This window comes from Myotis daubentonii, chromosome 9, assembly GCF_963259705.1.
Source record: "Myotis daubentonii chromosome 9, mMyoDau2.1, whole genome shotgun sequence".
NCBI classification, from domain to species: domain Eukaryota; kingdom Metazoa; phylum Chordata; class Mammalia; order Chiroptera; family Vespertilionidae; genus Myotis; species Myotis daubentonii.
The window spans coordinates 11,852,865-11,867,449 of NC_081848.1; positions in this window are offsets into that span (position 1 = coordinate 11,852,865).

A 14,585-nucleotide genomic window follows, 5' to 3' on the forward strand; every position below is an offset into this window, starting at 1 on the left:
ATGTAGACTGTTTCTGCTAGGATTCTTCTTTCTTCTTCCAAATAATTTACTAAATATTTTATTCAATCTTATTTTTTAATATTCCTTAGTTCTCAACTCTTTAATTCATATTTTTTATCCTTTGACTTCAATATTTATATTTGTAAATGATGTCCATATTTGACTCCTATCAATTAGTACGTATGTGTGTGTGTATATTATATATATATACATACATACATACATGATGGGGCAAAAATAGGTAATAGGTTCACAGTTGTTCCTATGGAAAATAATACAATAGTTAAAAAATAATAATACAAGAATAAACTCTGTTTCACATACAACTATAAACTCACTATTGTCCAACCCTGAGTATGTGTGTATATATCAGTAACTAATACTGCCTGAATTAAAATTATACAGGAAATACACTTATGAAAGGATATTTGGTTAAACACAGAATTTTAGGGAGGACCATAGAGCTTCAGTTGGAAGATAAATAGTCGGGAGCAAGTCTACTAGTGTGACAGAGCAAAGGTCCCATGAAAGCGCCATTAGCCAAGATGCTGCTCCACCATACATTATGTCCACTCCTGCCTCTGAAACTGATGTAAGTGCCATCTGCTGCCTCCTCAGAAAATGGAAGCCTGTATCCTCCTTGCGTCTTCACTTACGAGCTGTTTGCTTTATAATCTGGATACATAAATCTCATGAGTTGATCCTTGATAATGCACGTGGGCTTTAGTTGCAAAGAAGGTTGGGAAAAATATTTACCTGGCACCTTTTTCTGTTTCTAAAGTAAGACCATCCCATATGGTGAAGGGATACACCAAACATAGAAAAAGTGGTCAGATGCAGAAAAAAAAGTGTCATTCCTACATTTTTGTGAAAGAGCTACACTTGAATTCCAAAATGTTGTTTGAATATCTTAAAGTTTATCCCACTAAGAACATCAAATGCAAAATGTTCTGAACAATGCATTATCTTCTAGCCTTTAACCTAAACAATCATGACTTTCTCCTCAGTCACTTCTACCTCCAAATTATCTTGTATATATTGCAGTTGATGGTCATAAATCTGCAAAGCTAATTCTTCACCTTCTTTGTATCCTTACTCATACTTTATCTCCTTGATAATCCCTGATCTATCAACCTATTTAAAATTGTTTCTGATACTTACTTTTCATGCTTCTACTCTACCACAACCTACTCTCCTTTATCCTTCCTATTAGCTCCTATCAGCTTATACTAAACCACACTATTAGTTTATTTAATATGTCTAGTGTTTGTTATATGTTACTCCTTGCAATGATATAAATTACATAAGAGCAAGAATCTTTATCTATTTAGTTAAAGTGATATATTTGAAGGATTTAGGAAACAGGAGGTGATCAATACATATTTGTTGAGTACATATATCATTAAATCATCTTAGAAAAGAAAATGACAAAATTAAAGTGGCACATGAGAATATTAGTTTGGATCTAGCAAAAACAAGTTTTATGCAGGCAATATGGGATTCAGTGGGAATAAAGAATGAGTATGCAAAGATATTTTAGATAATTATATCATACTAAAGGCCCGGTGCATGAACTTTGTGCACTTGGCGGGGGGTCTCTCAGCCCAGCCTGCCCCCTCTCACAGTCCAGGAGCCCTCAGGGGATGTCCTACTGACGACTTAGGCTCGTGGGGAGTGGGCCTAAACCACAGTCTGGCCTCCCTCTGCAGGCTGATCAGGGCAAGGTGCCACCCCCATCACCCTGCTGCTGCTGACACTGTTGGCCTCCAAGGTATTTTCATCAACACGGGCTCCATTCCCTTCACCACAAAAAAATGACAACTTTCTTTAGGCATTTTCAAGATGTCTCTTTCACAGGATATGACATTTCTTTCTTTTTTTATCCTCACCTGAGGATATTTTTTCATTGACTTTTAGAGAGTGTGGAAGAGAGAGGGAAAGACAGAGAGAAACATCAATATGAGAGGGACACTTCGATTGGTTGCCTCCTGTATGAGCCCTGACCTGGACCCTGGCCAGGGAGGGGCCTGCAACCTAGGCACATGCCCTTGATCAGAATCGAACCTGGACCCTGTGGTCTGCAAGCCAGGCTCTATCCATTGAGCAGGATATGACATTTCTTAGCCCCTCCAGCAGTGGTCCTCCATTTTTTCCTCCAGGAGTGAGGTGGAAAAACCCTAGATCACATTCTTGGATTCTTATTACCAAAGTTATCAAGAACACTGAGAGTGGCATACAAGGAGCTTAGCCAATGAGCTGTAAGAAAAGGTGTATCCTCTGCAGCTCGCTAGAGGCAGGCCTGCTCTGGGTTGTCTCCCAGTAGAGGCGGCCTGGGCACACCCCCCTGCCTCTTGGCTCCTGCTCCCTCTGCCGGCCTGCTCCACCCTGCTCTCTGAAGACCCGCTCTTCCCTGCAGCACTGGCAGGCCCTGCTCCATCCTGCTCTCTGCAGACCTGCTCCGCCTTGCTCTCTGCAGACCTGATTGTGGCTGTGGTGACTGGTCAGCCCTGCTTCCTGTTCTCTGCGGCCTTGCTCCGCTCTGCTCTCTGCAGACCTGATTGTGGCTGCAGTGACTGGCAGGCCCTGCTCCCTGCTCTCTATGAGCCTGCTGGTTGCCTGTGCCATCCATGGCTTGCCTCACCAAGCAGCAGTCCCTGTCCCCCCTGCCCCCCCATCTGTGGGCACAGCCTATAAAGAGGTAATAGCAAATTTGTTCGGTCGTGACAGTTATGGAGTCCCAGACAAATTTGCATATTACCTCTTTATATATATAGATGAGTATATATATATATATATATATATATATATATATATATATATATATATATATATATAGTGTGTGTGTGTGTGTGTGTGTGTGTGTGTGTGTGTGTATAACAGTAGAATCAGACTGAAACCTAAAAGGTAGAGTCTGAGAAAAAAACAAAGAGAATAAAGACAGTTTACTAGAAGAAGACCAATATTACTTGAGAATAAGTTCAGGAGTCTGTAATTAGGGACAATCACCAGAACTTTCAGTGTTATCTGAGCATATCATTCAATTTATGCATATTAAACCTCCAAAAATTTAATCCTTGAATTGATCCAGTGAATATAAGTACTCAAATAACTCCTAGTAGTTCTTTTATATAAATAATGGCCATTTTATATCTTAATTTTCAATATTTCTGAATTCTTAAAGATACTTCCCTTTTAATTTCCTGCTGCTATTTCATGTCCCCTGCCAAGAAGTCAATGCCAACAAACCAATCACATTTTAAAAGTTCCCACTTGAATCATGCGTACAAAAATACAAAAAAAAATTGGAAGCAATGGAGACAATGCTTGCTCTGTAGATTCTTCATTTTTTTTTGTAAGCCCTATTATGACTTCCTATTTGTGTTAAATGAAGACAGCAGTCCTAACATCACAGTTATTCAGTTATTCAATTATTTATGCATTTCATAATTTATGCATTTAATAATTAAATACATAGTCTATAGTATGAGTCATTAATTAGCTTATTTAATAAAATATAACAGAGTACCTACTATCATGTGGGCACCCTGCTGGACACTGTGGCTTTAGTAATTAAACAAATGAACACTTCTTCTTTATATTGTATTTAGAGACAGAAATAAGTAATCTTGAAAATAATATAATTTTGGTTCATAATACTAAGAATTATAATGTACTGTGTATATTCTTTTTTGTTTTTTTTTGTGTGTGTGTGTGTAAAAGAGAGAGAGAAAGAGAAAGAGAGTATGTGTGTGGTGTGTAATATGACTGAATATTACTTCAGTTTTCTGAAAGTACTCCATTTTGTAATTAATTTTTTATCACTATGGCATATCTTTATGATGTCAACATTTTTATCCAGAGAGAAATCCTTGTCCTTTAGACCAAAAGAATTGAGACATAAATAAGCTTGCTTTTAGCCAAAAGGTCCATTATTGCCTAAAAAGGGACTGCATTCTTATGGAATTGTGAAAATTTAAGCTATCAAGAAAAATGCTGCAGCAAAAATGCCATAAAATATTTTAAAAAAAATATTTTTGTCAACAAGCTCTGAGAAAAAGGTATTATTTCAATGTGTTAACATAGTCTAGCATATACTACTGAGAAAAAGCAAGCTAGTTTCTGATCTGTGCATATGAAATAGTGTTTGTCTATTGTGTACATTTCAAAGGGGACTAGTATCTTTTGCTCACTTCAATCTATTTCCTCTTTAGAAAGTCATTATAAGCCCACTCATTTTCTTTTGTACACTGTGTTTAAAGGTTTAGATTAAGAATTCGAATAACATAAAATGATGAATAGAAATAGAGCCAGAGACACAGAAGCATCGAAGAGACTGTCCAACCTGAGGGAAGGCTGGAGGGCGGGGGGTAAGAGATCAACCTAAGGACTTGTATACATGCATATGAGTACAACCAATGGAGAGTATGTGCTGGGGGATGGGAGCAGCCGGGGAGAGATCAATGGGGGAAAAGGGAGACTTATCTAATATTTTAAACAATAAAGAATTTTTAAAAAGACTTCAAACATTAATGGTTGTCTAATTTTAATCCACAGTTTAAAGTTAAGGTTCTGGCCAGTCTCCCATTTCTACAGCCTCACTCTGACTACCCTGTGAGAAGACACAAGTCCCTGTACAGAATGGTCATTGTGCATAGCTGCACAACTCAGCCAAGAAAGGTACATAAAAAATTTAGGAAAGTACATAGCACCCTTGCCAGGATTTTTAATGTTGATAAACTCTTATAAAGATAATGGGGAAAATGACCAACCTAAGACTACAAGGATGATTTGGCTTTAAAAATTAATGTGACTTACTTGGAAAAACTTTCTGAAGAACTGGACTTTAATAAGCATAGTACACTAAAAATTTATTGATTTGCATGAGGACAGTTATACACTGAATGTGGTATATCCATTCTAGAGATTCTACCCAATAAAAAGTCATCAATGAAAATATAAATAGAATTGAAAAGTATCAATTCTTAAAGTACTCATTTAAATCAATTTATGTCAAGCATAATTTAAGGAAGCATCTTAACTAAGGAAGGAATAAATTGAATGAACTACATATGCATAAATCAATAAGTAATATGTATTTTGGTCAGAATTATTTTTTAAAAAAATGTTTCAAATCTCTTCAGAATTTTATCCCTAAGAAATATATGAGAACATAGCCAAGAGAAACTTTGGATGTAGTTCCCTTTCCATCAAGACATATTAAAAATGGAGTGTACAATATGATTAAGCAGTTATATTAAATAGAGTAAAAGTTTCCATTCCCATAAAATAAGTTTTCTTTGCTGGTATTGATTTCCTAACACCTTATTGAGTGGAATGCATGTTTTGTGGGGTGTTTTTTGATAGTTTCATTGATTGAAAGTTGAGAGGATGGGAAGTTTAGGGATGGTTTTGATTCTATTTTTCATTAAAGTCAGTTCTGATCAAGCTTAAAACTCAAAGGTAATTTATGTTTATAAATTATGCCCCTTTAAAATGTTTTTTTCAATGAAGTAAAAAGAAGCTAACTGGATTTAAGCTTCATAAATGGGAAGAAAGATGATAGTCTCTGTTCTGAACTAGTGAGAGGAAAAACTATGGAAATGTATTCAAATCTGAGTGATAAACTATAAGGAATTACTAGAGATAAATTTCAAATGCATTTTGAATGGTGTGACAAAAATACTGAAAAGATAAATGCCAAGTAAATCAGAATCTGAGTGTTTTTCTTCTGTTTTGAATGTTTTTTTATTATTAGTGTGTTTATGCATTTGGAAGATTGCCACATAAAAGAAGGATTATACCTCAAAGAGTATGAGTGTAATCTATAGGAAGGCTGATTTTGTATCAACAGAGGAAAAAATAACCTCAGCACTTTGAAAGATGAACTGAAAAGAGACGTGATAATCATTTCATGAGATGTGCTGAAAGTCCAGCTATAAAGAAATAGATTATGCAGAAGATTCTAGGTGCAATAAGCATCAGATTAGAATCCAAATTGCATGTACAACTTTCACCTAAATCAGAAAATCTACAATGTATTAAAGCTATGTGTGTGTATGTTTTTTTTAATATATTTTTATTGATTTCAAAGAGGAAGGGAGAGGAAGAAGGAGATAGAAATATCAATGATAAGAGAGAATCATTGATCAGCTTCCTCCTTCACACACACCCCCCCCCCCCCACTGAGGATCAAGCCCACAACCTGGGCATGTGCCCTTGACCAGAATCAAACCCAGGACCCTTTAGTACACAGGTCGATGCTCTATCCACTGAGCAAAACCAGCTAGGGCCTGTGTGTATGTTAAATAAGTATTTCTGAAAAGGCACAATCAATCTTTATTTTCAAGTTAAATAATTTGTGTTTTCATAAGAGAGAATAATTGTTTCATAAGAAAGAATTATTCACTTATTAAAAAGTTTACATAAAACAAAATATAAAGGAAAAAAAATCATTCCCATCTCTATATGCAGAATATAACATGTTTACATATTAGTGAATTTTTCCATTTTATAACTCCATATTTCTTTTATGTTATTATAACCATTCTATAAATATGGCATCTGGAATGTAATATATAAGATTGTTTTATTTCTATATTACTACATAATTTAATGATATAAATTGATTTATAAATAATATTTAATAGTTTATCAATAAGTTTTTGTATATTTAGTATAAATTGAAGTCTAATATAACAAATAATACTGAGATTAAAAGCATTAATGCATATGGATTCCTCCATATATAGAAAAGCTTTTGCAGAATGGGTTCCCAGCAGTAGTCTAAGTCACATTGTATGGGGACTTTATGGCTCATTGTTGAGAATGCCAAATTTCTTTCCAAAAGTGCTGCATCTTTTTATTCACCCTTCAATTTGATTTTAATTTTATAAATATATTGATTACCTTTCTGATATGTTATTTTTAATACTGATACATAAAATAATCTTCCATATTCTTTTCAAACATAATACATTCTGTTTCTTTCTACCAAAATAGGCATAACGAAGAGAAAGCACAAGATAATTAATTTATTTATCTAAAAACTAAGTAAAACCCAACTGGCTTTTAAAAAGATGAATGCAGTCATGATAATATATTATAGCTTTGACCCTATATGATGCTCTCTATGTTTCATATTTACTGTCAGTGCACCAAGTTTCTCAGTTTATTTCCACGTATTAACTACTAAGAGCTTAAGTTTTTTCCTGTGTCTCTCATCTAAGAACACCTTAATCTGCAGGAGTATGTCCTCTTTTCTTGTTAAATAATCACAGATATAACCAACTTTCAGTATTGATTTCTTGACAATGATGATAATAATTGCAGCAATCCTATATAATAAAAGGCTAATATGCAGATCAACTGAATGGCAGAATGACCAGTCACTATGATGCACACTGACCACCAGGGGCAGATGATCAATGCAGGAGTTGCCCCCTGGTGGTCAGTGTGCACCCACAGGGGGAGTGCCACTCAGCCAGAAGCCAGGCTCACAGCTGGTGAGTGCAGTGGTGGTGGTGGTGGGAGCTTCTCCTGCCTCTACAGCAGCACTAAGGATGTTCGACTGACAGCTTAAGCCCATGGGGAGTGGGCCTAAGCCATCAGTCAGACATCCCCCAAGGGCTCCCGGACTGCGAGAAGCTGCAGGCCAGGTTGAGGGAAACCCCCCACCCCCTGAGTGCACAAATTTTGTGCACTGGGCCTCTAGTAATTATAGCACATAATAAATAATAATTATTTCTATCTGATGCTCTGTATATGGCAGACACCAGATCCACAATGTATAAATTATCTCATTAAATTCCTAACACAATCCTTTATGCTATCACATCCATTTTACAGAGAACACTGAAACTCAAATGTAAATTTCCTAATATAATGCTTCTTTTGAATACTAGAACACAATTTTGAATCCACCCCATTCTAAGCTCAAAGTGACATTTTTAACAAAATTTCTTTGGCTTTGGAAAAATGATATATAATTTTAAATTAGACACAGAGAGACTTTAACAGTTATTTTGATCAGCCATCCATGGTCTACCTTTATTACTTTTAGGAGTCAAGTTTAATAAAACCTCTTACAAGAGTTCTTAATACTTGGTCTAAAATAGTATTGAGCCTAACTAAATATTGATTATGTTTTTATTAGTAATCTTCAACCCAAAGCCACAATATTCTTTTTCTGTTGATTAAAAATCATACATCCCTCCCTCTCCCCCCCATTTTACAACTTTGACTCCCAATTCAGTTACCTGGACTACTCGAAAGTAGAGGATTCTCAACTTCCATTTAAATACCAATGCCTTTCTTTTCCAACTCATTACTTATTTCATGGAAACTATAATGTCATGCTGCCTTAATTAATGGAGCTAGACAGTGCAGTTTCTTTTCTGCCCAGAAATCATCTACAAATTGCATTTCTTAAACACATAAAACAGTCACTGGGGTTTCATATTCAATAAACACTGGAGACAAAGTATAAGAAAGGGTGATGGAAAAGATTTTTCTGTGCCATTTGAATTGGAACTGCATAATAACAGTTTAAACTTGTGTCAATAAAGATATATTGCACAGTTAAAAGGGCTTAAATTACATGTTGGAAGTTAAGCATAGGGAAAGTTAAGCATAAGATGATCAACGAAAAATGAATTAATAATGAAGACATTTATTTGATGAATCAGCAAAATTACTCCAACACTCAAATATGGCATAATTTATTTGGCACAGAACCAGGAAATGTAGGCACTCTGAACTGCTTTTCTCACCTAGGTGACCAGATAGACTGGAACAATAATCTGTTTTCTCTCTCTCTCTCTCTCTCTCTCTCTCTCTCTCTCTCTCTCTCTCTCTCAGCATAAAAGTAGATAAATATAAAAGATCACTGTTTTTCAACATTGGAAAATGAAAAGTTCAATACACCAATTCTTGAAAGAAGAAAAACTCAAGAGATGAGCCCCCTGAACATCTTGACACATTGAGAACAATTTCCAGAACATAGCACAGTGAAATGGAAACAAAGCAGTCAAGTGCTGTTAAATTATCATAGCAACCAGTTGAAGCAGCTATAATCTGTGGGGAAAGTTACTAGTGAGAAAGGAGATGAGCAGGTGAGGAAGGGAGACAGAAATCTAAGGGTTAAGAGTAGACTATTCAAGGTTTACCAGACATCAACTGCCCTGAAATTTAGAGCACAAAAATACATAAAAGGTCATATTGTACCAGGAACTATGGGGTTCTGGTCAAGTGAAAGCAGAAGAATATTATGTAACGCATCATTAAAATATCAGGCATTCAGTGCTACAACACTACATATGGTACTTCTTAAAACCTATATAAGAAGACAGTTCCCAAATTAGTGAGCTCAGTTTCTAATGTAAACAACTAAAAACAGAAGAGCAAGTTAAACTCAAACTGAGTAAGGGAAAGAATGAAAATAATATTGGAAATTATAAATAGGAAAAGTTAAAAAAATAAACCTAAGAGCTGATTCTTTGATAAAAACATTAATGTAAAGAATTGCTAGCCAAATCAAACAATAAATAACACAAATTACCAATATTAGGAATAAAAGTGAATCATGATTACAGATGCCACAAATATTAAAAGTATAACAAAGGAATATTATAAAAATTGGAGACCAATGAATTTGATAACTTAAGTAAGATGTAAAAATGTCTTGGAAGACAAAAATTACCAAGACTCCCTCAAGAAGATGTGGGTAGCCTAAAATCCAAATATCTTTTAAAGAAATTAAATTTGTATTTAAAAACCTTCCCACAAAGAAAACTATAGGCCCAGATGGCCTCATTGGTGAATTCCGTAAGAATTTAAAGGGCTGGGGAGTGTGAAACAAAATCAAAAACCTGTTTTACCAACAAAATTGAAGATAGTTCAACATATTCCAACTCAGTTTATGAGACCTAAATTACCCTAATTGCAACACCAAACTAGAGACTGACAATTATGTCTCAGAAACATTGACATAAAATTTCTAATTAAATTTTTGAAAACCAAATTCAACAATATAGGAATAGGATAATGCACCTTGATAAAAGTGGAGTTTATTTCAGGATTGCAAGACTGGTTTAATATATAAAAATTAATTAATGTAATATACCATGTTAAAAAAAACTGAAAAAGGAAAATGACCTGATTTTTCTCAGTAATGAGAGAAAACAATTTACAATACTCATCCATGATAAAACTCCCAGAAAACTAGAAGAAAACTCTCTAAGTCACCTCATGTGGCCTAGTCACCAGGTCCAGGCCTCCTCAGGAAGGGTGTGATCCTGGCTAAGGGATCTTCCTGCAGCAGAGAGAGCCCTTGGCAAAGCTGAAAGTTGGGGGACCTGCTCCCTAACTCCAATGCAGCTCGGCAGCTCACCCCACCTTAAGAGCCATCTGGAGGCACCTCTTCAGGTCAACTGCAAAGCCCATGGGTGCTGATCCTGACTCTGCCACTTCCGTGTTCTCCAGGACATCTGGCTGCATCCTAAGATGCATTATTCTGCTCCATGAGACTTGTCTCCTATTTGCTAATGGTGGTCTTGAGCTATAGAGCATGTGTATGGAATCAAGATAGTGGCCGGCAGGACAGCAGTGAGGAAGAGAGTGTGCATGAGTGAGGGAGTGAAAGGGGAGTATGTGAATGTGGTGTGTGTGTATGTGTGTGCATATGTGTGTGTGTATGTGTGTGTGACAGTGAGATCCTGCAGGGCTTCGGGGGTTGGTATACTGGACTCTCCTAGATGGGGAGCCCCTGCTACCACCACAATCACTGTTGGGGCGTCCAGCTCTGACACAGTAACCACACCATCTTGAAGGGGAGAGCTGTGACTAGGAGCCCAGCCTCACCACCACCCAGACTGGCCTCAGACACCACCCCAGACCCCATAGCCACTCAGGCCAAAGACCTGCTAACTCAGCTGCAGATCCACAGACACCGGGACTCCAGCCTCCCTGGCCACAAGCTCCTGTGAGTTCCAGAGCACACTCCCCTCCCACCAGCCTGGCACTTTTGGCCCTGGGCCCCAAGACTGTGCAACTCTCCTGTCAAGCCTGCCACTGTAGCCACATCCCCCCTACCCCCAACTGGTTCCTTCCATGAGAGCAAAAATGGGGAGACAAAAACAATTCAAAAAGGAAAGAAAAGGAGTCCTCATCAGAAAAGATTCTAATGACAAGTAGGCCTGCAGTATGGTTCCTTCCATGAGAACAAAAATGGGGAAACATAAAAGCAACTCCCAAAGGAAAGAAAAGGAGTCCTCCTCGGAGAAGATTCTAATGAAATAGAGGCCTGCAATATGTCAGAAACAGAATTCAGACTAAGGGTCATATAGTTTCTAAACCAGCTGGATGAGAAAATCAACAACTTATGTAAGAATTAAGGGGAAATAAAGAATGATATAGCTACAATAAAAAACACAATGGAAGGTTTCAACAGTAGACTAGAAGAAGCTGAGAACCGAATTAGTGAATTAGAAGACAGGGCAGAAGACATACCCAATCAAAACAGCAATTGGAGAAAAATATTAAAAAGCAGGAGGAGAGCCTAAGGGAGCTTTGGCACAACATGAAATGAAGTAACATTCGTATAATAGGGATGCCAGAAGGACAAGAAAAGGAGCAAAAATTAGAAACCCTATTTGAAGAAATGATGATAGAAAGCTTCCCTGATTTGAGGAAGAAAAAAGTCACTCAAGCACAGAGAGAGAGTCCAAATAAGATGAACCCAAAAATATCAACACCCAGAAACGTCATAATTATAATGGCAAATGTTAATGACAAAGATTAAATCTTAAAGGCTGCAAGAGAGAGACAGAGATTTACCTACAAGGGATCTCCAATTAGATTCTAAAATGATTCCTCAACACGTCAGGCCAGAAAGGAATGGAATGAAGTATACAAAGTGAGGCAAAGTAAGGGACTGAATCCAAGAATGCTCTATGCAGCAAGGCTATTGTTCAAAATTGAAGGGGAAATCAAGAGCTTCACAGACAAAAAAGGGCTAAGGGAATTTATCACTACCAAGCCAGCAATGCAAAAAATGCTAAAGGGACTGTTGTAAAAAGAAGAAATAGAAAGGGAAGAAGGAACACAGGCACAAAAACAAAAATGACTACAAAAAGTACCTATCAATAATAACCTTAAATATAAATGGAATAAATGCTCCAATCAAAAGACATTGAATGGCTGAATGGATAAGAAAACATGACACATATATATGCTATCCACAAGAGCCCCACCTCAGAACAAGGGACACACACAGACTGAAAGTGAAGAGATGGAAAAATATTTTCTAGGTAAATGAAAATGAAAAAAAGGTGGGGTAGCAATACTTATATCTGACAAAATTGACCTCAGAGTGAAGGTCATAACAAGAGATAAGGAAGGCCACTTCATAATACTAAAGTGATTGATACAACATGAAGAAATAACTCTGGTAAATATGTATGCACCCAATGCAGGAGCACCCAAATACATAAAAAAAAACTTCTGGAAAATATCAAGGAGGAGATCAACAGCAATATGATCATAGTAGAGGATTCTAATACCACACTGATACCACTGGATAAATCCTCTAGACAAAAAATCAACAAAGAAACTTCAATCCTAAACAACTCACTATATCAGATAGAACTAATTGATATCTTCAGAACATTTCACCCTAAGCTACAGAATATACATTCTCCTCAAGTGCACATGAGACATTTTTAAACATAGACCACATATTGAGTCATAAGCAAAGTCTCTCCAAATTCAAGAAGATTGAAATCATATCAAGCATCTTCTCAGACCACAATGGCATGATATTAGAAATAAACTACAATAAAATCAATCAAAAAAATTAAAACACTTGGTGGCTAAATAGCATATTATTAAACAATGATTGGTTTAACAAAGAGATTAAAAAAAAACAACAAAAAACTCCCTGGAAACAAATGACAATGAAAACACAACAGTCAAAAGCCTATGGGACACAATGAAAGCAGTCCTGAGAGGGAAGTTCATAGCACTACAGGCCTACCTCAAAAAACAAACAAGACAAACCAGTAATAAATTATCTAACTCTACAACTTAAAGAATTAGAAAGAGAGCAAGAAGAAAAGCCCTTAGTGAGCAGAAGGAAGGGAATAATAAAGATCAGAGGAGAAGTAAATGTCATAGAGACCAAAAAAAAAACAATACAAAAGACCAATAAAACCAAGAGCTGGTTCTTTGAAAGGATAAACAAGATTGATGAACCTCTAGCCAGGCTTGCCAAGAAGCAAAGAGAAAGGACTCAAATAAACAAAATCAGAAATGAAAGAGGGGAAATAACAACAGTCCCCACATGAATACAAAAGATTGTAATAAAATACTACGAATGACTCTATTCCAACAAACTGGTCAACACAGATGAAATGGACATATTCCCAGAAAAACACGACGTTTCAAAACTCAATCAGGAAGAATAAAAAAATCTGAATAGGCCACTAACTACTGTGGAAATAGAAGCAATAATAATAATAATAATAATCTACACTAATAAAAGAGAAACATGGTAATTGGCGTACGACCGCTACCCTTTTCATTGGCTAATCAGCGAGATATGCAAATTAACTGTCAGCCAAGATGGCGGCCGGCAGCCAGGCAGCTTGAAACTAACATGAGGCTTGGTTGCCTCAGTGACGGAGGACTCCAACGTTCCCCGCCTGCGGCTGCAGGCCTCTGAGCCTGCAGTTTCAAACATTGTAACAGATACCGCGGGACTTCAGCCAGCAGATTTGCAACATTGTATGCAAAGGCCAGAAACCTACTTTCAGCCGAGGCCTAAGTGCTGGAGCCAAGCCTCAAGCTAAAGCTGGCCCAGAATTAAAAAAAAAAGAAAAGAAAAAGAGAAGCAGTTGGGAGCTTCAGTCACTCCCAGCCTGAAAACAGCCCTCAGCCCCTCACCCAGACTGGCCAGGCACCCCAGTGGGGACCCCCACCCTGAAGGGTGTGTGACCAGCTGCAAACAGCCTTCATCCCCTCACCCAGGCGGGCCAGGCACCCCAGTGGGGACCCCCACCCTGATCCAGGACACCCTTCAGGGCAAACCAGCCAGCCCCACCCGTGCACCAGGCCTCTACCCTATATAGTAAAAGGGTAATATGCCTCCCGGCACCGGGATCAGCATGACAGGGGGCAGCGCCCAAACCCCCTGATGGCCCTGCGGCTCTGTGTGTGACAGGGGGCGGGGCCACAACCTCCCTATCCATCCTGCTCTGTTCGTGACAGGGGAAGGCACCCCAACCCCCTGAGCAGCTCTGCTCTGTGCCTGATAGGGGGGAGCTCCCCAACCCCTCCCCACAGGCCCTGCTCTGTGTGTGAGAGTGGCGGCGCCCCAACCCCCTGATGGGCCCTGCTCTGTGCGTGACAGGGGGTGGCGCTGCAACCTCCCCATCGACCCTGCCTTGAGTGTGACAGGGGACAGTGCCCCAACCCCCCAATCGGCCCTACCCTGAGCATGACTGAGGGTGGCATCACAACCTCCCAATCTCCCTGCTCTGTGCATAACAGGACGGGGCTCCAAATCCCCAATTGGCCCTGCTCTGAGGCCG